We start from the raw sequence: 26,881 nt of genomic DNA, 5'->3' as shown, positions 1-26,881 counted from the left end.
CCTCAAAAATACAACTTGCCTAATAATTCTGCACTCCCTGTATGTCATTAAAACTGTGTGTGATGTTTGCTGTACATTCATACCCATCAAATGTGATGTGGCTTTTGCAGTATGCAAATTTGTATTTCTGCAATGCTCCATGAGGCAAAACTGATTATGATTCCTAGAGATCATGTTATGAATAAATAATTACCCAGAGCATGGTTGAGTGATGAAATGAGGTATTTAATTCCATATGGTAACAAAGTGGTGATGGTGACTATAGTTAGAAGAAGTTTTTTACGATCTGTTGTCTGCGACGCAATCCTGCAACTGTGTTTGGATATTCCCCCTCATTTGCACGGACAGCATCCTCTTCCTCTTCCTCTTCAGGAATTTGTTGTTCAGGTTCATAGAGGGGAATGTTCTTCCTCACACAAATGTTGTGCAGGATGGCACAGGTCAAAATGATCTTGCAGACCATTTCAGGGGAATACAGGAGGCTGCCTCCGGTGTTGTGCAGGCACCTGAATCTGGGCTTTAGGATGTCAAAAGTCCGCTTAACTATGTTGTGTGTCCTAGGATGTGCCTCATTATAGGCACGCTCTGCTGCTGTGCTTGGGTTGGCAAACGGGGTCATGATCCATGGCTGGATCCCGTAACCCTGAGCAGCTGAAAGAGAAAATGTGGGTAAGTATTTTGTTGTTGGTTGCACCGTGATTGTCACTTTGCATGACAATTGTTATCTTGTGTCGTGTGTGACTCATATGTGTTTGTGGTATTGTGTGGGATCCTAGGCTTCTGTGATGTTCTTTCTGCATTGGGTTGTTTGACTAGCAAAACTGGTGTTTGGCTGATTGACATGATATCTGTGGTATATTTAGAAACTTGCAGTTCAGTGTGCATCTCCCATGCTTTATATAGTGAGAAAGAAGTGTCTGTGTGCATTCACTGGAGGTGACATGATACTTCCACACACACAATAGATTCCTCCGTGGTGGTAACATGGTTGCACTATATGGCCTGAAAATCCCTTCCAATTCGACATATGTAATTGCAGGTGAAATGCAACAGTGAGGCCCTTTGATTAGGCTAGGTGACAATGCACAACACATCTCCACACGTTGGCAGCACTGAAGTGTTCACTATTGACAATGCACAATTATCCCATGTGTGACAAGTTCTATGCAAACCTATTTCTGTTCCCTCTGCCAGTTGGCTCATGTGCAACCATGCAACTCCACTACTGAACTTGCTCCAGGTGAGCTGGCTAACTTGGTTGAGGGGGATGAAGGTTTTAGTGTTGGAAGGTCTATCTCCCTGTACATCTGTTATGTATATGGGGAATCGTCTCAATCCGTATGTGTAGCAGTGTGCACTTTGCATTAGTGTCACATCCACATGTTTTTATAGCACAGTCCACTTCCTTATTGCTAGCTGGCAATGTCATCCCAGGAGTGATGTGAGATGTTGGTACTGCCTCAATAATTCCATATCACCTTCATTAGAGTCAGCGTCATCATGCTATGTGTCTCATGGTGTTTGACCTGCAGCAACACACATTACACATCCCTTACACAGGATGTATTGCTTGGAAGTGTGTGGGATTGACTGTAGCCGTATGTAATATTGAAAGGTCCATCTTCCAAGTTGTACTGCCAGTTAAGGCCATGTCATTGTCACTGCGTGGTTTTAAATTGGTACCGTGTGGCTCTAGAGTGTCATCTATTGTTATTTGCATCCGTCATTTGTCCATAGGTTTGTATTCCATTGGGTCAGGATATCAAACATGACTACCAGTGTCACACCTCAGTGTCTTCCTGGCCACATGTCAATGTAGAGGTGTATGTGTTGGGTGTCCTACAGGGTTGCTGTGCTGTGTGTAAATTCCTAGGTTTCAGTACTTACCAACAAGTATGCAATTGCCATATCGTCCATCCTGAAATTGCCGATTGATGATGCTGTGGCGGAAGACTAATGAATCATGTACACTCCCAGGATACTTTGCCATGATGTTGGTGAACAATCCATGGTGATCCACAATGGCCTGCACATTGATGGAGTGTGTGTGCTTCCTGTTGTGGTATAGGTGCACGGTTGCAGCAGGTGGCACAATCCGACATGTGTGCAGTCAATGGCACCAAGCATGTGCAGGAAGCCATTACTTTGATAAAACCCCTGTTCGGTCTCCTGCTGCTTCTGCTGTGTGTTGGGGAAGCTGATGTGGCAGATGTGAGGGAGATGATGGCATCAAGTACCTTGGGTAGGAAGGCGGAGAATGAGGGCTGTGAGATTCCGGCAACCAGGGCACCAGTGGTTTGAAATGAGCCACTTGCCAACATGTGCAGGACAGCTAGCAGCTTGGTCTCTGGTGGAATAATGTGGGGTGTCTGCAAGCTGGCTGCCAACAGTGGCTCAATGTGGCGCAGCAGCTGCTGTATGGCTTGCCAGTTTAGTCTGTACCTTTGGCTGATATCATGTTCCCTGGGGCCCTGAAGGGTTGTCCTGGTCCTGAATATCCTCTCCTGTCTTCTGTGTTGCCTTTGGGGTCCATGTTGGTGTGGTGGTAGCTGCTGCTGTTGGTCCTGTGCTCCGCATCTTTGAGCATGCTGCATGAGTAGCACCTCCATGTCTTCCTTCTTGAGCAATTATGTTGCTTGTGTGAGTTTTCCTTAAGTAGTGGTGTGTTTGCCCCATTTTAACACCTGCCCTGACCCAGGCGTTAAAATTTGGCACAAATCGTGATTTGCGTCATTTTCCGGCTCAGCCCCCCATCCGTGCGCCATTTTTGCCCGGTTGGATAAATATGGCGCCTGGGTGTTTAAGTAATTTTTTGGATGGGAAAGCCTACTTTGCATCTCATTGACGCAAGGTGGTTTCACGCAGCCAGAAAATGACGCACACTCGGATATTTTGACATTAGATGGGTCTAGTGTCAAAGTATAAATATGGTGTTAATTTTGCGCCAGATTAGCGTAAAAAGAAATTACGCTAACCAGGCGCAAAGGGAGTATAAATATGGGCCTATGTTTCTAGAGACATGGGTTTTGTTACCTATTTACAGGTGTTGGAATACAGTAGTATTATCCCTATCAGAAGAGGTTGAGGAATGTTCCATTTAGCAAGTTTTTACTATAGTTTCTCACAATCAACACAGTCAAAAGCCGGCTTGAAATCTATGAAACATGGATGTAAGGGATGTAAGGGTGGTTTTGTCTGTTTCAGCGTAACAATGATAAGAATCATCTCCAAGAATGATGTTGTCGCCCCAGATCCTTTCACGAACCCCGTTTGATATACAGAAATAATGATTTTTGTACAATCCCAGGTGGTTACTTCAGTCAGGAGAGCTGATGCAAAACATTTTGCCTCTGCATCTTATAAGGCTATCAGGAGATAGTTTTCGAGTTTGGACGTGTCTCCTCCCTTAACGATTAAGTTTGGATGGAGTCATGAACTGTGCCTAAAATGGAAGCATGATTGAATAGCTTGGTTGTAGCCAATGAATGATGAATGATGAATGTTGGATTATGACACGATTCACATATGTCGTCTTGAGACATCACTGTTTCACCACCATATTATCACTACCAAACTAGCAATTCTAATTATAATATGCATCCATGAATATGTCAATCTTTTTTGAAGGACATATTACATTTTACAACAAGATATTACATTTACACATACTTGTAATCTCACATCAGATCAGGTAATTTCACATGTAGTGTGCGTAGATGACATAAACACATACAGGAGTATGTCCACATATTTCATTATACAAATTATTGTAGTCAATTTACCAAAATTGCAAAGTAAATGCAAATTGCTGTCAGGTACCATAGTAGTACCAATAGAAAAACAGACATGTTTTTCATGTTTTTATGTATTCACTATATAGGCGGATAACTCCATAAGAGAGGTAGAAATACCTGAATTTGAAGTGGAATTTTCTGCCAACCCCAATGAACATGAAGTTACTTACAGGAAAAGGAGGAAGGTAATTTATGTGTGAGCCAATAATCACCATAGAATCCTTCTCATGTTGCCTCTCCTTTTACTTAGGAAACCCTTTAAATGACTGAGGACAAGGAAGACAGAGCCCCCAGACTTTGCCAGGAGAAAGTATAGGTGATTGGGGATGAAGTCCACCAATAATTTCCTCAGCTGTACGGGTGACCAGACACCCAGCTCAGTAATGCAGACTGGCTTGAAATTTTGCAGAATATACCTATGTGCTGCAGTGCAGTGGGATGTCATACCCAAGAAGTGCCACAAGCACTGAGAGAACATCTGGTGCTGTGCAAAACTAGAGGCAAAATAAATTTTACAGGTATTTTCTTAGCCCCATTTGCAGAATCAAAGGAGCTTCTGAATCTGCTAAAGGGTCCTTGAAACAGCTGGGCTGTCCCTCCAAGTTCATCAGGAGGCACACTCTCAGCAGCAAGATGGTAAGTCTTATGATATAGAAAATGCATTATTTTATCTGCAGATTGAATGTTGTGACAATAGCCTTTGTTCCACATACCTGCCTGCAGCATCGAACATCGTCTCGATTCCCACACCGAACCTTGGTACCGTAGCGGTGCCCTGGCATGCTGATGTACCCTAGAGAGCTGTTGATAGCACAGAATACCCTCTTGTCAGTGGTGGGATTCAACATGGCAGCAAAGGCTAAGCGACCTGAAAGCTGGTCCTAACAGCCATAGGACCTCTGTTATCTGCGGCAACCCCCATAACCCATCATGGCCAAAATCCTCATTTTCAATGACCAGGAAGTATTGCTGCTGGCCGCTTGTGATAAAATCCCCATCCTGATGGGCAATACGAGGATCTCACTTTTTCCTGACTACACAATCACAGTACAACTCAAGCATGAATCCTTCCAGGAGTTTAAATGGCAAAATGTGATCCATTGGTCTCACGTATGCCTTAATATTCCCAGGCAAACTTAAAATAATTCATGACCACAATACTCACTTATTTGAAACTCCGGAAATGGTTTGGGAATGGATTGAAAAACATTTCAAGGACTCCCACAACCAGGGGGGGGTCGAGGCCCCCGCCCCCTCCAAAAGCACACCGTAGTCCGCATCCTTGACAGCGTGGAACAGCCAACCGGACTGTCATGGAGGGGGCCCCCTCTCCACAACAAGAATTGGAGGAACAAATGGAGGCCGTTTGGATAGCTGCTAATATGAGAGTGACCAAACTGCATTGCAGGGCAGTGCCTTGGATTCTGAATTTACTGGCAACATGGCCCTATTCCGAAAAATGACCCAGCAGACTACCAACGATCTACTGGGCTGACTGACAAGGTCGATCCCTAAGACTTAACACCAACTCCCACTGGCGAGCCACCACTGGTCTCACACTGCACAGGACAATGACATGCTTTCTTAAGATATTGGCTGAAGCATATCCTACCACCCAATTTAACTATATGCTTTTGAAAGTGAGATTATCTGGGGAATGTGTCTTTATTCATCTGCTGTGAACAGGCTTGTACCTCATTTTCACCAGGTTGAGGTCCTGAGTCAGAGCGACACATACTGGCCAAAACATATCTAATGCACAACTGCAATACACTGTATGGGTTTACTAACAATTCCCCCATTTTCGAAGGCACATGATTTATAATGTTCAAACTGTTATTGTTAGTTTTAAAGAGTGGTTGAATGACGAATCATCGCTAGACCAAGAATTGGGAGATTAATGTTTATCACTGTTTGGTGTACCTGGTGTATCACTAAGAGAGAGCGGGTGTGGGAGCACATTGTACCAACTCACCACCAATTTCACATAGGACTGCTGTAGCAAAGACCTACAACATAATCACCTGGAATGTACAGGGTATGAGATCTGAACACAAAAGCATAGAATATTAGCACAACTTCATAGACGCCGTGCCCTCCTCATCTTCCTACAAGAAACCCATCTTGTGACTTCTGAGGCACACAAACTGCACAAGCGGTGGCATGGTCAGTTAATCCATACCTCCTATTCTCTTTAGTCAAGAGGAACTGCTAACTGGCTCATAGCTGGGGTCCCATTTCAGGCTCTGGATGCTAAAATAGATACCCAGGGCTATTATGTTTTATTGCAGAGCACTCTAGATGGGGAACAACTAGTGTTAGGATGTATTTATGCCCCCAATACCAAGAAGGATGCTTTCTTTAGCTACCTATCACCTGTCTTATCAGAGTGGGCTTCATATCCCTGGATTTTGGGAGGAGACTTTAACTCAGTTTTAGACACAATGTTGAACTGTTCACAGTCCCCTACCCAGCACAGTTTTGGAGTGCTAGGCTTGGGAGCTGTGACGGAGTGTGGGGGGCTGGGGTCTTGTAGATGTATGGTGAAATCATAACACTGGTATGAGAGAATACTCCTTCTACTCTCATCCATATGCACTTTATTCGCACCTAGACAGATTCCTTTGCACTCCACAACTGCAAACTCTCATTACACATGCCATATACCTAGGGAAAATTATCTCAGATCATTGCCTACTAGAGGTCACACTGTCCTGGGATAGGGTACCAGCCCAAATTCCAACTTGGCATCTACAACCCCTTCTTCTGGAGGATGTAGATATCAGAGAAACACTAGCCACAGCCATTGATGAGTACTTCACTAGAAATGCTGGAACTACCTTCACATTTTTAGTGGAATGGGAAGCATTTGAGGTGGTGGTGAGCGGTACCTCGATTAATGCAGTGGTTGGTGCAAGGCTAGTCGTGCTTAAGGATTTCACCCATACGAAAATACACAAGGACCCCTTGAGAAGGCAGCAGTTGGGGACACAGATGCAGTGACTAAATAACAAGAGGCCTGAATAGCAAATGTGGAATTATTAGAATGCCTCAGTGTGATAGATTACAGAGTAGACATGTGGAAAGTACACACACAAGCAGACATATCAGGTACACTGTTGGCGCGTTTAATTCGCCCAGACCCATCTCCCACACCTATCTTGACAATCAACATATCAAATAACAGAACTGTGGTAACACAGCGGAGGATTAACACTGCTTTCAGTGATTTTTACTCTGAATTAAATATGGCCCCTCCCAAGAGCGGCTTGCGGCAAGCAGAAGGGGCGTGCAGGCATGCAGGGGAGGGGGCGGGAAAGAATTAAAATAAAAAGTAAAGTAAAAAAAAAAACACTTACCTAACCTTAACTTACCTCCTCTGTCTCCGTCGCTGCAGGCACAGGCTCCCAGCCCTAATGGAGGAGCCGGCCCTGCCCCCTCCACTTTGAGCCCCAGTGGAAATCACACAGTTTATAGGACAAGAGGAACTACCAAAAGTGTCCACCAATGAAGGAGAAACCCTTGCCACTCCATAGCCATGGTGGAAATTAGAGAAGTCATTAATGAGTTGGGCCGAAATAAAACACCAGACTCGGATGGAATTCTACTCCACTTATACTACCAGACTAATGCCTCAATTCGAGAAGCTGTATAACAATTCCTTGAAAGAAAGTAAATTGCCCCCTCCACTTGAGAAGCACTTGTGACTTCTCTGCTCAAACCAGGTATACCCTCTTTGAAATTATTCCTATATAGACCATTGTCACTGCTGAATACAGAATATAAAATACTCAGCAAAATTCTAGCCAACAGGTTACTCCCATTGCTCTTGTGCTTGGTACATATAGGCCGATGTGGTTTAATTCCTCACCGTAACACCTCCCTGAATATACAACGGCTGTTTGGTGTTGTGAGTGGTGCCCGAGATCAATATCCACACGCAGGATGCCTCTCCCTAGACATACAGCAAGCATTCAACACCACAGGGTTGGATTTCATATTCACAGCACTGCAAGTTATGGAATACCAGATGCCTACATCCAATGGATGAAATTGCTGTTGACAGCACCTACACAGATGTCCAGAACTGGCCCACACATCTCTCACTACTATGAGGTGAGGCGCGGCACTCAACAAGGCTTTCCCGCTCCTCTTTATTTCAGCAAATCAAACTAATAGCACAATGATACGTCAGGAGGCTAGGCTTAGAGGGATTCCAGCACACAATGCGGTACACACCATTTCACTCTACTCAGATGACATGATCTTATACTTCAAGGATATACCGAGATGGCCAAGACTTCTTAGATGGTAACCTTATTTGTGCAATCAATGCCATTAAATTCCAAGTGGCCTTTTGGACAACACTACCCCTTCGGCCGCCTACCTTTGGCAAAGATGGTAGTAGTGTTGTGCTTAATATACTACTTTGTGAACTTACCAATCTTAATACAGTCATGGGTGTTCTGACTGCTAAACACTATATTACTCAACCTCGCTTGGGGCATGGGGCACCATTGAGTTCGTTTAGCAAAACGACAACTGCCAGAGGACAGGGGTGGTATGCGGCACCCAACTTCAAAGCCTGTTGTGTAGCAGAACAACAACAATGGCTAGCACACTGGTCAGGCACAACCTAATAGAAATAGGATACATAATAACTCAACTTAACAAAGGTCTGCTAAACAGATTAATCATCCCTGGTGCCCCATCTCCGCCCACAAGCCCACTTCTGTTGTGAGTTGCCATCGCATACTGGAAGATGGCAATAAAATACACTGCCTCCCCATCACCATATGCTCCGAATATCTCATTATGTGGCCTACCTACATCTTACGGCACCCTGGCAATGTGTTGGTTAGCTCTCTGGGGAACTGACAGGGATAACCGCAGTGGGTGCATTGTCTAAGGAGGACAAATTACTACCTGCACATTACTACCACATACAGATTTTATACATGAACATGGCCTAACGGACACGTTTGTAACACATGCCAGTATACTCAGGTATGTTCGTACCCACTGGATGATGGATGGCCAGGAACCAAAAATACATGACTTCCTCCTAGCACTCCACACCATGAAGCATGGCAGACAGCTTGTACAATGGTTCTACTGTGACATACAGGTCCATCTTCCAACGTCATTTCCCCTCTCAAAGCTAAATGGGAGCTTGACTTGGCCAGGGAGATCACAAGTACAATGAGCCAATTTACTGGAACACCTCAACAAAATCTAGCGCAATTCGAGATTGAAGTTCATCCAAATCTCTATATTACACACAGCCTATTTAACGGCACACAGGCTTCATAAAATGTTCCCCACCTCATCTACAAGCTGCCCCCGATGTCAAACCCAAGAAGCTGATCTCCTGCACATGATATGGAATTACCTTCCATTATCCAATTACTGGAAAGGAATCTCAGAGGCACTATTACTGACAAAACGATTACTCACGAAACGCTGGAAATCCCCACTTACCCTTAGAGTGGCTACATGGCGTGAAGAAGTACCATGCTGGGGTCTGGCAGAAAGTGAAGCAATATGGTGAGAAGTGTATGGGGGACTAGAGATTCAAAGCACAAATATTGCAGATGAGACAGAAGGACAATAGACACTACACTAGGCCTGACACCGGGCGATCACTGACAAAGTACCCCAAGACTTTTGTTGCCCTGTCATATGCGACTCTGTTTGTGGTATTTATGCTTGAGTCTGCTCAGCTTTGGTCCCACTGGTGCCATAACACACCCCTGTAAGAGTGGGTACCCATCACACCAAACTGGCAGTAAATTCCTACCTTGTAAATATATGACAAACAGACAGCACACACGCATATCCCGCCACGCTAACAAAGCTATCTATGCACTAGGTGACACATCCAAGTTACGTTACACCAAAGTGAGTGTGGGGGGGGGAGTTTATCGATATTCTTATTATATGTGGCAAGCTCGGTTTCTCACCATTGATACTCAATAGCCATGCATTGGACAGGAGAAACTGATACTATGTTAGTCATACTGCATTGTACAATTATGGCCGCTCACATATTACTGTATGTGCTTGACGAAAAACAATAAAGTTTGTGTTAAAAAAAGCAGTAAAGAGAAAAGCAAATTATTATGGTGCTACAAATCAAAAAGAGTAATTAAATACATCAGTACAATGAAAATGATAACATTTAACTGCACATTTTCACGGAAACTCTAACCCAAAAAAAATTGAATTCACCCAAGTTTTATTCCATATATTCATAAATTTGATACAATGGAAACTAACAAGCATCAAGCAAACTTTGTATGATGAAGAGTAACTAGGTTCTGACTCATCTCCGCCTGCATTTTCCCCGGTATAGCTTTAGTATATTGATATGTGTTTTTTACATTATTGCACTTGGTTAGTTGTCATCGGCTTGAAGAGCTATTGGGAGAATATTAGACTATCTGCGGATCTTTCTCGTGGTTATGATGAAACCAAAATGTTGGAATTGTGACGAAGAATACTTCCCTTTCCAACCTAATGTATGTAAAAACTGTTTGCCAAAATTCAAATAGTATTTTGCATTCGATGACAGTATGTTTGCAGTCACCAAGAGGATTCCTTGCACATCGGAGTACACTGACAGAATGAGAGGGGAAATTATATGTAGTTAGGCAAAGTGCTCATGTCCTGCCAATATTCCTTTAGACATATAAAGCTGTCAAATTTAATTCACCATTTATTTCTCTTAGAGTATTCTAGTTGGTTTTCCCTCATCAGACTATACCAAATCCCCTGTCTGATATAATGCCTCGCATAATTTAACAATCAAAATTGTTGCCCACCAAATATATTCACCCAGGAATAAAAAGGAAATGTTTGTCCCAGTTGTGCATAGCCACCCAAAATTAGTCCATCTCATTCTTGTCTGCTAACTGGAAACTCGTTGATAACATTATACTGCAAGGAACAAAATCCATTTGTTAACTGCCCCTTATTCCTTCCATCTTTTAGTGAAGGTACAATTACAGGAATCAAATGTTGCCAATCCTCTAAATGTATTTACTCTAGATAAAAGCAATGTCAAATTTGATAAAAGATCATCCACTGTGTTATCAATACACTCAGTGGTTTGAATCTAATAGCTCTCGGTAGCTGCTCATAAATGGCAAATTGCCAAAATTACTAAAGTTACTTACAAATGTAAGAATATAATGGCTTATGTAGATTTAATCATGTGTGAGTTTACTTTTGAGAATAGGGGCCAGATGTAGGTAGGAAAAATTTAGCGAGTCGGAAATTGTGAGTCGTTGCGACTCGCAAATGAAGTCGCACCGCAGATTGCGAGTCCGCTGTTTGCGAGGTCGCTTTTTGCGACCGCGCTAAAAACGAACACGCAATTTGCGAGTGGATGTCGCAAATTGCGATTGTGCTGGAAATTGAATGCAGGTGCAGCAGAACACTCCTGGCTCCGGATGATGGCATCACAGCGAGGAAGTTTACAAATACACCTGGGAGGAGGGAGGACCACACCCATTTTAAACTGCTGAACTGCAAACAGGAAGAACAGCAGCTACCATGGCAGAGACACCAAGAAAGCGCAAATTGAAATTTGCAGAAAAAGAGCTGGGGGTGCTGACTGAGGAATGCTGCCAGCACCATTAACAACTTTTTGGGAGGGCAGCCCTCAGTGCCAGAGGTGGAGAAGAAAAGAATCTGGAGCGAAATACAGGACAAGGTGAACTCCATGGGTGTCAGCCACCGGAGTATAGAAGAGTTGAAGAAACGGTGGTATGACCTGCTCTCCGGGACCAAGGAGAGGGTGGCAGAGCGGCTCCGGGAGATGAGGGGCACTGGAGGGGGACCATCCACTATACCACCACCCACACCCCTGGAGGAAAGAGTGGAGGGTACCTTGGAGCCAGAGGCAGTGTGTGGTATGGGAGAGCTGGACATTTCAGAGCCAGGACCATCAACCGGTGAGTACCATGAGACATGCATGTACACCCATAAATGCCATACCCCCACCCACCTTGTACACAGCAGCATGCACAACCAAAATAGCTCCATTTCAGAGTAGCAACCACCTGCATGGTGCATTATGGGCAATGTAGTCAAGTAGGCAGTTGATAGGCAACAGTTTATTAGGAAGTTGATAACAGATGGTAGATACTGACAGTGTGTTCCCTATGTCCCACAGGTCTCCCACACGACACCACCGCCAGCCAAAGCGTCCAGGGGCCACAGGTCAGCCACCAGCCTGCAAAGGAGTCAGGACCAGCCACCACAGGGACCTGCACCACCCACACATAGTGCCCTCATGATGCACCAGTTGCCATACTGGTGAGTGAGCCAGCACCTGGTCCCAGCCACAGTGCTGCTGTAGATGACACGGAGCCTCCACTGTGTCGCAGGTGACGTGTAAATGTCCCTCCAGTGCCGCAGGCTGAGTCAGGGGACGCCTCCATGTCGCCCACCGAGGCTGCACTCCTACGGGGTCAGCGCCTGCAGACACGGGAGATAAGGAGAATATCAGGGGCCATGCAGCGCATGGAGCAAAACCAGAACAGTGGGCTGCAGCTGGTACACACAGAGCTGCAACAACTCAGAACCCATGTCGGCGACCTTGCACTCTCAATGAGACAACTGGTGGCAGAACTCATAACTGAGAGAGAGGGTGCAAGGCGCCGTGACAGGCAGCTAATGCAACGGCTGGACCGTATGTCTGCCTCAATCGTCAGGCTGGCAGTGAACACCACTGGCCTTTCCCGGCGCACGGTCAGCCTCCAGGTAGACATGGGCCACTTTGCCAGTGATGTGGCACGTGGACTGGGACGTCTTAGCCATGCCGTAGATATCTTGGAGGCCTGACAGGTGGCTAGGGGCGCGGCTGACACGCCTCAGGACAGCGAGGAGGGCTCCACCGTCAGCAGTGTCTCAGCCAGTGACACCAGGATGTTGCGCAGTGGTAGCGCAAGGCAGGGCACTGCTGACACACCAGGAACCAGCCATGCTGGGCGAGGCCGGCGTAGAATGTGAGCTCCGCACTGTCCTGGTGTAGAGGCACATGAGGTCAATGTGTCCTCATGCCAGTTGGACTAATACAGCCCCTGAACTGTAGTTAATGTAATAGTTTTTTTGGTGCACATTATTAAATCCCTTGTTTGTTCCACTTCACACCTGGACTCTTTGTGTGTGACATTAGTGAGTGTGGTGACAGTTAGCACTTACCTTGATTTGCAATGCTTCTATCCCCATGATGGCGATGTGGTAGCTCTTGCTCTTCTTCCTCTGAATCTGGGTCTTCTGGGATGAGAGGTAGCCCAATTCTGGTGGCAATGTTGTGCAGGATAGCACATGCGCCAACGATCTTGAAAGCTGTTATTGGGGTATACTGGAGGGCACCTCCACTTCTGTGGAGGCATCTGAATCGTGCCTTCAGCAGTCCAAAGGTCCTCTCTATGATATTTTGGGTCCTCCTATGTGCACTGTTGTATCGCCTCCCTTTCTCATTGCTGGGTGTTAAGTACGGGGTAAGTATCCATGGTCGTAGTGCATATGCACTGTCACCTGTTTGGCACAAAATGTACAATGTTAGCTGGGCATAGATGGGTTCCACATTGACCTGTGTGTATGTCTGCATGGTGTATTCAGCTATACCTAGGAGGTATCCATCTCCAAACTCCCCACGTTCTAGGCATTGGTGTATCCCACTGTGCCTGAAAATGTAGGAGTCATGTGTGCTCCCTGGAAATTTGGCAACCATGTCAGTGATAACATAATGAGCGTCACATACCACCTGGATGTTCAGTGAGTGGGTACACTTCCTGTTGCGGAACAGATATTCCAGATTTGCAGGAGGGCAGATTTGTATATGTGTCCCGTCCACACACCCTATTACATGGGGGAAGTTGGCAATCCTGTAGAATTCCAACTTGGTGCTATTGATTTCTGCCTCATTCCTGGGTAGGTATATGTATCTGGACATGTGTGTGAGTAAGGCATCTAAGAATGCTCTGAAGAACCGTGAGAGTGCACTTTGGGATACCCCACCTGCCACAGCAATGACCCCCTGATAGCTACCCGAGGCCACTGCTTTGCATTACTTTGTGTCAAGGGGCATTACATGAGCATTCCCGTACAGCCATCCATACTTTTTTGACACAAAACCCTATCTACCAAAAATGTGAGACTTGGTTTTGCCTAAAAAATGTACGTCTTTTTCAAACTAGGAGTTAAGAGGGAAAAATGTTATAAATTCTCCTTTCTTTTCCTACTTTGCATGTGTGCTGCACTGTGCAACACACATACAAAGTAGGAAAAGTTTTAGACCTATGCTAGACTCTCACGCACACACCCTTGCACTATGGTGCAAGGGTGTGTGTGTGGCGCACGGCAGCTGAAATAAGTGCCGGCACTAAGAAAAGGTGAGGAGAGAGCCATAGCTCTGCAAATATGGCACTCTTTTGCTCCCTATTTCTCGCGCATCGCAGATTTTTTGCCTGCTGCGCTGTGTTGCCTGGGAGCATGGTAGGTCTGCCCCTTTGATTCAGAGATTTTTTTCCACCCAGATAAAGTTAGGAAATATTTTTTTTTTAAACGGGTTGTATAAAAAGCATGGAGTTAGGTGAAAAGTAAACGTAATCTTATTAACAAGTAGATTCTGACAAATAATGGTGGGGTGCAGGAGGCATAGCTAGTGCCCAAGAATATATTCACCTAAGCTCAGAGCTCTGTTTTGGAAAGAACAAAAACCAGCATAACTGTCTTAAATGGTTAGAGAACTACTACTCCAAAATCCAAAGCACAAGAGCTAAAGCAGGACACAATAACTTGATTAGATCCTGCTCAGACAACCCAATCAAGTTGCATATGAACAGATCCCCAGAGGTGCCAGTTGTACATCGGGTCTTCAAAATGTCATTTGGGACACCATGACCCTCACAGGTAATAGGTGTGTTACTCTTATACAAAGCTGTGTACACTATTCACCGAAACAGGTCTCACCTGCGATACTCACCACAAACTGTTCTAACAGACACTACCGTGCATGATGTATAGATGCTCCTGTACTTCTACCTATCAATATAGAAATTATCTTGTGCACTGTTGAAAAGTAAGATAGTGCTCAGGATTATGTGAATTAACATGCACGGCACACATCTGACATATTTATCGGTTATGGCTGCATTGTTATCGCTGCACATGTTATGCAGCCACCCACTGCTCTTCTCCTAGTTGCAGATATAACATACTTTGAAGCCATATTTGAAAGATCAGAGCCAAGGTGTGACCTACACCGATCTGACATAGTCAATGGATACTGGTCAAGCAGATTTTGCCACATATTTTCTTGAACATTCATTGTGGAGCTTCTCTACCTTCCGATACTCTTTTGTCCTGCTCTTATTTTAATATTGGAGGACAAGAGGGTGCTCGAACTGAGCTCATGCGCTAATACTGATCTGATCTGACACTTGGTTTGAAATAAATCCTCCAATAAAATAGTTATTTTGCCTTCTCCCCAGATGGGTAAGGGTCTGCATATCTCCACATTACCCACCATCCACTGGCATAAAGTGCCCCTGTTGGAGTGTGACTTTTAAAATGTATATTAACATGAGAAGCTTAAAATATAATGTGTAGTGAAACTGCATAGAAAATGTGTTAACCTAGAAAATAATGTACACGTTTCAAATGTGCCCACGAGGAGTGGCCACCAAATGTATACGATGATAAATAAAACGGACTAATGATGAATTAACAATGTACTAATGTATGACTTTGTATTAGCATTTAGAATTATGTATTAGGTTTTGCAAAATTAATCACTAGGCCTTAATTAGAGAGGGTCTGAGCCTAGCTGCCTGGTTTCATGTTAACTGTGTTTTTCTAACGTGCAATGTGCTGCTTTCCTGAAGAAAATGAAGCTATACTTTTCCAGAAGCTAGAGATGTGTGTGTGTAGCCGTAGTAAATTCTTTCTCATGGGACCTGACTTGCTCAAAGAGACATTCTTGCAGAATGTAACAGTGTAATTCCCAACAGGTGCCAGGCCGCCAGGACTAGAAGACAATAGAACTACTGACTGGAGCGTAAAGTGTAACTTTTCTTACCTGACATTCTACCCGATGAAGACGTCAATCACAGGAACCAATAAACTGCAAGAGAAATGTGTTAGGTGAAAATTCTAGTAAGGTGTGTGGCGAATTATTGGACAGAGATAATGATGCACCAAAATTGATCCAATGGGGAATTATGGGCTAGTTTGACTGTTTTAATATAATTGCATGACTCAAGGAGAAGCCAGCCATTATTTGGGACATTCTTCCCCATTCTTCACTGCCCCTTGTCATTCTACAGAGAAATTATTATACTTTGAGACTTTGCTTTTCTTATATCTTAGCCATCCTCTTTTGAATCCTTACCTGATACTGACTTCTCCTCCTTATGAAGGAAGAGCCTATTCTTAGCTATGCCATACTGAGTCTTTGCCCTGTTCTATCCTTGCAGATGGTGAATAGACTGATGTCCTGAGGATCAAGACTGACACTGTTTGCTGACTCATTGAGATATTATTAATTGTTTTTGACCAATGACTTTGTGTTTCACCACTGCGCATATTAGTTGCTCAATGTTCACCAGTAGCGCATGACATGTTGTATTCAGTTTAGTTGCCTATTGGCTTTAACATGGCTTTAAATATTGCCTTTAACTTGGCTTTAAATATGATGTTAGATTGTTACTAATAGGGAATTAAATATCCTAACACTTACTAGATTTGTGTGGTTATTCATGGCTGAAAGGTCATGGTGCGTTCGTTGTATTGATCTATATTAAATGTTATTGTTTAGCTTAATTGATTAGTGATTGTGAACATTGATGGGGTTATTGATATATTGATTGTGATGCCAAAGGATATCTCGTTATGGGAAGTCTCCAAACGTGGTCAAAAGGTTTATTGGCCTAGACGTGTCTCCTTGTAAGTTTACTTATCAAGGTTCTGACGCGTTATCACCCACCACCATCCACAGGCAGAAAAGCAGCAAGCTTTAATCAGACCTATCCATTTATTCTAACATCAAGGATGTAAGTTCAGAACATCCACAAATCTTACCAATCAGGAGCCCTTAGTCTAATACAGAGTCTGAAACAAGTCCTTCGTTTCTGGCCCATGGCCGACCCAGACTGTAGGGCTTGAACTGTGGCCCCTCCCCCTCATGTGAGCAAAGAGGGAATGCATTGCAAACAAACTAATCTGTGAAACTTCAACCAGCATGATAAGGTCACCATAAGCCGCTATATAACCACACAACGATATTGAGCACACCTCATAGCACACCTTGTTCTCGTGCTAGAGATGTTCCTACTGACAGCACAATTAATTAACCTTATCAATCTGATCACAGATCAACATTTTGTACTCCTACCAAGGTGGAACAAATTAAAGAGAAGGAGATCAGAGAACTCAATAAAAAATGGGCCAAAATAAGATCCAAACAGGAGCTTCCAATATTTTAACAATATGTAGTTAATTCCAACGTCTCATCTTACATTTTCTGCTACCTCAAAGAACACCACAGACATTGTTCAAGTAGAACTGAGTTTAAGAAGCTGAATAAAGAATCAGGAAGAAAACCATCTATGCCTAGTCTACAAAAGTGGAAATGATGGAAAAAGAGGTAAACAAACTTGAAGATAGAAACAAGAACGGATACATAAGAATTGTTGGCCTTCCATAAAGTTCCAAAAACACTGTAACTTATGTGATCAGTTCCTGAATTTGTGGATACCATGTATCCCAGATATAATATTTTGGGGGGATACTGGAAATGCTGCCCAAAGTCATCTCACATCTCTTTACCACCCACTGGGTGCAGGTGCATCAACCAGAGGTCGACAGCTCATTAACTCAAGGCAGCTTTATCAAACAACAAAAGGGTGGGAGTACAAAGCTTCACTTCTCAGCATTCAGTTTGTTCCATGTGTCATGGTAAATGCTGTGCATGATAATACTTACTTCAATGACAGTCTTTAGACTTTCATACTTGTTGGTGTAGCAGGATGCTGCATCTACGCCCAATAAGTGGTACTAGAGAAGACTTTGAGCAGCATTTTCGGCACCCCCAAAATAATATGTTGCTGTTTACTGAAGAAGAACAACTGTCCTGAAACATATGTCTGGAGATACACAGCACTGACTGACCAACAAGGGGAACAAACTAAAGATTGTAACTGAAGTAAGTATTATCATGCACTGTGTTTACCATGATGCATTGATGTGACCTGAGTGCTGGGATGTGATCTATACCTGGGAGGATGAGGAGAATTCCGGTCCAGTATACACTCTCCTCCGATATGGTACAGTGTAAATAGGGGTATAATGTTCCACTGTGACTCAACAGACTCAAAATAGTAGTCTGAGTGTCGTCAATGGAAGTGTGTGCTCTAATGAGCAGGTGCCCTCACCCACCCAAAGGTGGCATGCTTTCCAATGATTTAGCATGCCACCTTTTGGAGGGAGAGGACACTTGCTCCTAAGAGCCCACGCTCCCAGTGACGAGACCCAGACCCTGGTGTGAGTCTGTTAAGTCAGCGAGGAACAGTATACCCCTATTTAAACTGCTGGGATGTGAGGCAGTGTGCTCCAATCCTCTTTTTGCTTAACATATATCTAACACCTCATGACATCTCAAGGCATCTGAAGGCACTTTAGGTCACCTCACAATAACTCGGCACCTCAAAATGCCTTAGGCTTTCCATTGGCTAGCACCATTGCCACTCCATTTTTCATGCTCCCCTTTTGTCAAAGGCATGCATACGTCATGCCTCTTCTGGTATTAAAGCCCTCCCCGCGAGCACTGCCCAATTACTTTCAAACCTAGCCAGTGCCATTTTCATCCTTTTTTTTGGACTATTTTTATTATTTTTTAAATGGGGGAATGTGCATGTATCTGGCAGCACTTTCTGTGGACGCAGACCTCGCCTTGCAATTTATTTATGCTAATTTGCTCTTTTTTTAATGTGCGACCATGCGTGCATCTGACAGCACTTTTGCTTTTCAAAGGGCAACTGCTTTTCACTTGTTAACTCTTGGCCCACCAATGCATCCATCATTCTGTGTTCATCCTTCCTTCTGCACTCTTGCCCTCACCAGATGTAACATTTCCCCTCTTTCTCTTGCCCACCTTCCACGCTCTGCCTGTTCCTTTTGTCGGGTTATAGGAGATTGATTAATTCCTGAAGCACGCACCTTTACCTTTAAGAGTACCCACTCTTGCTGCTTCTGTACTGCTTGATTTTGAGATTAATATTTAGCAGCTGTTGGAACTGAAAACTACCTTTGCCCAAACAGTGTATGTGCTGCACAATTACTGGTATACTTTTACTCATATATTTTTTGATCATAAGGCTGGTTTTTCCTTTAGAAGCCACGTAGGCCAGGAAACACACATATGTGTGTAGCACCCAGAGCGTACACGGCGCCCTCAAAGCAAATGTGCCTTGTACTGTGGGCTTTTATTATATTGACTTGTTTGCACTAGAAACCTGCTGCTTTTACCTGTATGGGTGAAAATCAGTGAAATGTTGAGCTACTCACCACAGGATGTATTTATGGTATCGGGACACAGTCAGTTACACAGCGTTCTTAAAGTGTAAAAGTCCATTTATTTAGGACAGGATTGCCTCGTATACAATAACATTATGCAACTAAACTTTAACCAAGTTCAAAAAACACCTCACCCCATTGAAAACCTCTCCCCAGTCCTCTTTTCACTCATCCCCTCCATTAGCCTCCGTTCACCCATCTTCCACTTCAATTGACCCACATATCCCCCTTTTTCTTTCATCCCCCATGCTATCATCCTTCACCTGTTTTCTTTCTCACCCATGGAAGGGTGGCCACGCCCCCATCTGACTCTCCACCCTCCCCCATCTACTGCTACACACCTCCTATCAGCAAACCTGCCCTAAAAGCATCAGCCCAACCCAGCACTGAAGAACCGTGAAAAAACATCCCCACACCTATATCTAATGTAGGGCGGGTGGGTGGCCAAACTTTCAAACCATGCGAATGGCTAGCGCGGGAGAGGCCGGTCCCCATGCCCCTCACACCTACATACCCCTCCCATTTCCCATCCCTACGTACCTCTCACCCAATCATGCCCTCCCTCCGTCACTTCCCTCCAAAACGCTCCCATGGAGAGACTAGACTACATCTGCTCTCCACTGGGCCTTTCATCGGGACACAGTCAGTGACACAGTGTTCTTAAAGTGTAAGAGGCCATTTATTTAGGACAGGATTGCCTTGTATACAATAACATTATATAACTAAACGTTAACTAGGTTCAAAAACACCCCCATCCCTTTGAAACCTCTGCCCAGTCCTCTTTTCACTCATCCCCTTCGTTAGCCTCCAATCATCCATCTTCCACTTCAATTGACCCACACATCCCTCCTTTTTTTTCATTCCCTGCCTGCTTCGGGCATCTCCAACGCTATCATCCTTCACCTGTTTTCTTTCTCCCCCCTGGAAGGGTGGCCAAGCCCGCATCTGACTCTCCACCCTCCCCCATCTACTGCCACTCATCACAAACCCGATAGGCCTTTTGCTGCCCCAGCAGTGAACCCGCTGCAACATTGCACGCTTATGCTCTGTCCCTGAGCCACATCTTCTCTCCCCACAAATACTCCAACATTAATCGTAGCTCCAGGATGTAATACACATTACCCAGCTCGGAGAGGTGCACACCATCTGACCTGAACAGCCCCGTTTCTTCTTCCTTAATGTCCTCGTTTTTCAACACTTTTATACCATGCGCCTAGCGGAAAACCCTCATGGCTCTATTTAGCTTCCTCCAAGCTCTCTCCAAAGCCCCTCTCCACTTCCTCTGAGGTACAAACTCAGTCCATACTATGCAAGTACCATGCATCTTCTGGCAAAGCAACTCCAGATCTCATTGCATATGTTGCAGTAGGGTGAGCCCCAAAAGTTTCACCAACTCATTTTCCCCCAAGTGCAAGAACAGCATATCTGGGCAACCCCAATTGGGCATCATTGATGTTAGAAAAGGAAGCAAATTGCCTCACCTCATTCCGCTCTTTCTCCACCACAAAACTTCATGCCGTACATTTGACAATCCGAATGAGTGTCCATATATTTGCCTTTCCACGTATTTTGCTGCCCAATGGATGAATAAATGACCGAACATCCAAGTGACCATCTTCCCCTTCCTAGGGCCGGCAACACAACCTGCAAAGAGGACCGATATTAAAACCAGAATACCACCACCCCTCCCCTATCCCCCTTTTTTACCCACTCAGCCATACCGAAAAACCACTCAATCCCTCACATAAGGCTTGCAGCACCGCTACCGCCACCTACATATTCGCCTGATTGCCGCCCAGTCCCAACCCAGGTGCGCTGCGGCAGTGGCTGCCCCAATCCTGTAAGAATTAGTCCCATAGCACTGTGCCCGTCTCCCAATCCTCCCAATCCTTCTCAGCGCCATTCGCAAAACAGCCAGCACCTGGAACGCAGCAAGCTTTTTTCCTGCTCTCATGGCTAAAGACGCCTTTTTCACCAATCAGCCATGCCGCCCTAAAACTGCTCCACTCGACAATCAGCCAGTCAGCTGCATCCCCCCCTCTACTCAACCATGCCCACTTTCCTTTTCCCAGCTGGTCCGATTTGGACTTTCTATGCCATCTGCCCAAGCGCTCCTCCTTCACCCGTCCTCACACCTGCCCCCTTACCACACCCATCAGCTCAGACACTCGAAATGCTCCAAAAAACAACCACACCATGCACAAACGAAACAAAGCCAGCTCGCAAGGGTCAGTACAACAAACCGGCAACACATGCAACAGCTCTTACAACAACTCAAACGTAATGGGTTCCCTTGCTGCCTTGCCCTTATCCGCCCTCATTCTACCCCACCCCTTCAACATCCTTCCCAAAATATCATCTTTCGCCGGGTCGCAACCAAAAATCAATTTCCCATATAAAGAAACGCCGGCCAGCTTCCCCACTATCGTTGCAGGCGACAAATCCTTTTGACTCAAGAACAAAACAAATCACAACGTGCGAGACTGCAGCATATCCGTGCTCTGTACACAAAAATCCCCCTCCCAACGTTCAAAACACTGAAATTCCAACCATGCCAGTCGATAATTCCTCCGAGTTGAGTCTGCTAAAGACATCTCCACCAGCCCAATGACCATCACGCCCCTCATTCACAAATGTCTGTCGGGACCGCTGTCTTGAGTTGCTCCACTCCTGGTGCCAAGCTGTGAAACCGATGCCACTGTGAATGAGACAGGGAATCTGCAATGGCATTGTTCACCCCAGAAATGTGTTCTGCCTTGAATATAACATTTAATGATAGACATCTAAGCATAAAACATCTCAACAAACGCAACACCCTCAGGTCCTTGGCTCTCTGTCTATTCACCATGTTCACTACTGTCCTGTTGTCCATGTGGAAAACTACCATCCTGTTGGTGAGTTTGTCACCCCAGACAGTCAAAACTACTAACAGAGGGAAAAATTCCAAAAAGGCAATTCTCCTGCCTTTTGTCAGCTATCATGCTGGCCAATGCTCCGCGCACCACCTGCCATCCTGAAAAAGACCGAACCCCGAGGCCCCTGGTGCATCCGAGAATATTTGCACCTGCCAGTTTGTGTCCTCCTCCCAAAAGTTCATGGAAACCCCATTGAAACTTGCCAAGAAAGTCTCCTAGACTCTGATATCTTTCCAAAGCCCTACCGACACTCAAATCCTATGGTGAGGAAGGGAGGCACCCAACATAGCAAGCCCCAGGCACCTACAGAATGTCCTACCCCCTTGTACCACTCTGCATGCAAAGTTGAGAAAATCTAAAAGCTGCTGAGCCCTGTGAAAATCAATCTTGTGCAAACCTCTCACTTGTCTCAAAAAGTCCAACATTTCCGTCACCCTACCTGCCGGCAATCGTGCCACCAGAACCTCTGTGTCAAATTTAATCCCCAGAAATGTCAGAATACAATAAGGTCCTCCGGTCCTCTCAGGAGCCAAGGGAACCCCCATCTCTCTGGCCAGTCCTTCAAAACCACCCAATGCCATGCTACAAGGCTGGAAACCAGCACGTGCAATGAAAAGGAAGTCATCTAGGTGGTGCGTCACCTCTCTATGCCCGCACACTTTTACAAAAACCCAGTGCAGAAACGTACTGAAGGCCTCAAAAAGTGCAAATGAAATTGCACAGCCCATAGGGAGAACCCTGTCTACATAGATTTCCCCATTCAGCTGCATCCCTAGCAGTGAAAAATCCTCAGGATGAATGGGCAAGAGCCGAAAGGCTGTCTTAATGTCACATTTAGCCAGCTCCGCCTCTCTAACACACCCCCGAACGAGCCGAATGGCATTGTCAACTGAAGGGTGCACCACCCTTGTGTCCTCCTGTGCGATTAAATCATTCATCGATACCCCCTCTGGTCAGGACAAATGATAGATAAGGCAAAACTCACCTTTACTTCTCTTAGGCACCACGCCAAGCGAGGAAATCATCAATGTGTCCACAGGCCAGTCAAGGAATGGAACTGCAATTCCACCTTCCGCGACCTCTTTCGCCAGTTTTTCTGCTACCACCTGTGGCATTGTTTTAGCAGACCGCAAATTGTCTGCCCACCGCCTCTGTCTCAGCCCCTGATAACCTATCCGAAAACCTTCTTTGAAATCCCATTCCAACTGACATGCTATGTCCCTGTCCGGGTACATATGGAACCAAGGCAGCAAAAATTCAAGCTTAAATGACGTAAGTGCTCTTAGGCGCAGGAACTGCCCAGCATCCCTCTCCCCCTGGCTGACCTCCACTGTTCTGCTGGACTTGTGAGAGAAAAACAATTAATGACCGGGTGTCGTCCCCCGCATTTGGAACACTCGTGTTTGAATTTACAGGGATGGCAAGAGCACTGACCCTTGTTAAAGTTCCATCATGCTCCAGACGTGGACAATTGTGGTCGCTGTAAAGCGCCCGCCCCCCTTGGGCGGGATGCGCCTGAAAGGGCTTGTACACTACCGGCAGGCCACTGGCGGTATGTGTAGATGCGGCAGAATGTGAAGAAGCCATCCACTGCATCCACAATTCAGAGTCAACATCCCCCCCAGGGTTTATTGGGATTCACGCTGACCCGTGCTCTGAATTCCTCGTCATAATTCAACCATGCAAAGCCCCCAAAATGCAATTGTGCCTTCGTATAATGTCCATGTATTTAAAAAGCGCAATGGCCCTGTCAGGAAATTTTTCCGATAGATACTTGCTGTAAGATTTTTGAGTTTATGCAGGACCATCCCCAATCTTTTTGCCTCCTGCCTCCTACTTATTCTGACCTGTTGCATTTGTATTTTGAACTCTGAGCACTTTACCACTGCTAACCAGTGCTAAAGTGCATATGGTCTCTGTGTAAATTGTGTGTAATTAGTTTATCCATGATTGGCATTTTTGATTGACTAGTAAGTCCCTAGTAAAGCACACTAGAGGTGCCAGGTCCTGTAAATCAAATGCTACTAGTGGGCCTGTATCACTGGTTGTGCCACCCACATAAATAGCTCTGTAATCATGTCTCAGTCCTGCCATGGTAGTGTCTGTGTGTGCAGTTGTAACTGTAAAATCGACTTGGCGAGTGTACCCACTTGCCAGGCCTAAACCTTTCCTTTTCTTACATGTAAGGCACCCCTAATGTAGGGCCTAGGTAGCCCCAAGGGCAGGGTGCAGTGTGTGGTTAAGGTAGGACATATAGTAATGTGTTTTCTATGTCCCGACATTGAAATATTGCTAGGTTCGTTCTTCACTGTTGCAAGGCCCATCCCTCTCATAGATTAACATGGGGGTCACCTTTAAATATGATTAAAGTGTAGATTCCCTCTGGCAGCAGATGGACATGTGAAGTTTGGGGTCTCTGAGCTCACAATTTAAAAATACATCTTTTAGTAAAGTTGATTTTGAGATTGTGTGTTTGAAAATGCCACTTTTAGAAAGTGAGCATTTTCTTACTTATACCATTTCTGTGACTCTGCCTGTTTGTGGATACCCTGTCTGGGTCAGTTTGACAGCTGGGCTGGATGCACCTCACACTAGACAGTGACACAAAGGGAGCTGGGGTGTAGTCTGCATTTCTTGATGAGACATATGTTCTAGGAGGGAGGGGAGAAGTGGTCACTCACACCTGAAAGGGCTGTGCCTGCCCTCACACAATGCAGTCTCCAACCCCCTGGTGAGTGTCTGGGGCCTGGCCTGGGCAAGGCAGGATTTCACATTCAAGAGAGACTTTGGTTTGAAGTAGGCCTACTTCAAAGGAGAGATTGATTATAAGGATGGCACCCAAAACCGCAGACTTTGGAACACTTCTGGAAACCAAGAGGAACCTCTGCCTGGAGAAGAGCTGAAGAGCTGAGGAAGAAGAGCTGCCCTGCCTGTAACTGTGTTTTGTGGAGCCCTCCTGCAGTTGCTGCTTCTGCCTGTGCTGGAAGCAAAGACTGAACTTTGTGTGCCTTCCTTATTTTGAAGAACTCTTCAAGGGATTGAAACTGAACTTGCCTCCTGTTGTTGAAGTCTCAGAGACAGCAAAGACTTCTCTCTGCCAGCACCTGAAGCCTCTGCTGAGACTCCTACCCTGCCAAGTGGTGCCCATCCAGTTCCTGGGACCCTGAAAGGAGAATCTGGCAGAACAAGAGTATAAAATCCACGCACATGGGAAAAAGATCGACGCAACTCCGAGACGCGGCTGAAAAATTGATGCTCGTGGCTGGAGATACGACACACAGCATCGCTGACAGAGGCTGGTGAGATCCAACATGCGCTGCATGTTTTTTTAATCATCGTGTGGCAGGATTTCCGACGCAAACATTGCTGGGCGTGTAAAAACGACGCAAAGCCTGCCCGGACCCGAGAGTGCTATTCAAATTGACGCATCACTCTCCTTTGGAGAGAAGAAATGATGCACGCCGACCCGACCGAGGGAGAAACAACGCATGGTATTGCTCGTGAGTGATATCGACGCATCGCAAACCCCTTTTGATGCACACTAGCCTGTGCGGGGCTATTTTTGACACGCCCAGGTACTTGTCCACGCTAACAGCATTAGCGTTGTGTTTAAAATTACATGAAGACTCTTTGTTTTCTAATTGATGACATGTGTATTGTGGATTTTTGTTGTTTTGGTCTTGCTTTGTTTAGATAAATATTCTCTATTTTTCTAAACTTGTGTTGTGTCATTTTGTAGTGTTTTCATTAAGTTACAGTGGGGGTTATTCTAACTTTGGAGGAGGTGTTAATCCGTCCCAAAAGTGACGGAAAAGTGACGGATTTACCACCAGCCGTATTACGAGTCCATTATATCCTATGGAACTCGTAATACGGCTGGTGGTATATCCGTCACTTTACCGTCACTTTTGGGACGGATTAACACTCCTCCAAAGTTAGAATAACCCCCTGTGTGTGTTAGTACAAATACTTTACACCTAGAACTCTGAGGTAAAGGCTGCCTGCTCGTGCCAAGCTACCAAGGGGGTGAGCGGGGGTTAGCTGAGGGTGATTCTCTTTTACCCTGACTAGAGTGAGGACAGCCAGCCATTGCCTCCCTGCATGGGCCCCTAGGGGCCTGCCACGTCCCTTGACACTCCTCACCAGCACCACCTGCTCCAGGCTCCTGAAAATTATTGCAAGGCCCACCCTCGCCCTACCCTCTGGCACTCGTGGCCCTCTGCTTGCTGGGGGCCCCTTTGGCCCCCACTCTCCTGGGCCCAGCCTTACCAGCCTGCACCACTGGAGGGGGGCTTGCCTGGCTATCAGGCCCAGCCACCTGGCCTGCCACACTAGCCTCTGTGTCACCCTCTTTGTTGGGGCCATCCACAGCCCTGGGGCCTGCTCCAGGCACCTCCACTTCATTGCCCTCCAACTGGGCTCGTACTAGGGCCCCCCCACATATAGCACCACACCGGAGGGGCCCGCCCACAATCCACCACTCTCTTTGGCAAACTCAGCCCCTATGGGGCTAAAATTGGAACCGGGGGAGAAGAGACCACCAGGCCAGGGGAGGTCGGAACGGCCGGCTTCGCCGAGAAGGCG

The sequence above is a fragment of the Pleurodeles waltl genome, chromosome 5, assembly GCF_031143425.1.
Source record: "Pleurodeles waltl isolate 20211129_DDA chromosome 5, aPleWal1.hap1.20221129, whole genome shotgun sequence".
Taxonomy (NCBI): Eukaryota; Metazoa; Chordata; class Amphibia; order Caudata; family Salamandridae; genus Pleurodeles; species Pleurodeles waltl.
The sequence above is the reverse complement of the archived record's forward strand: the minus strand, read 5'-3'. Positions refer to the sequence as shown.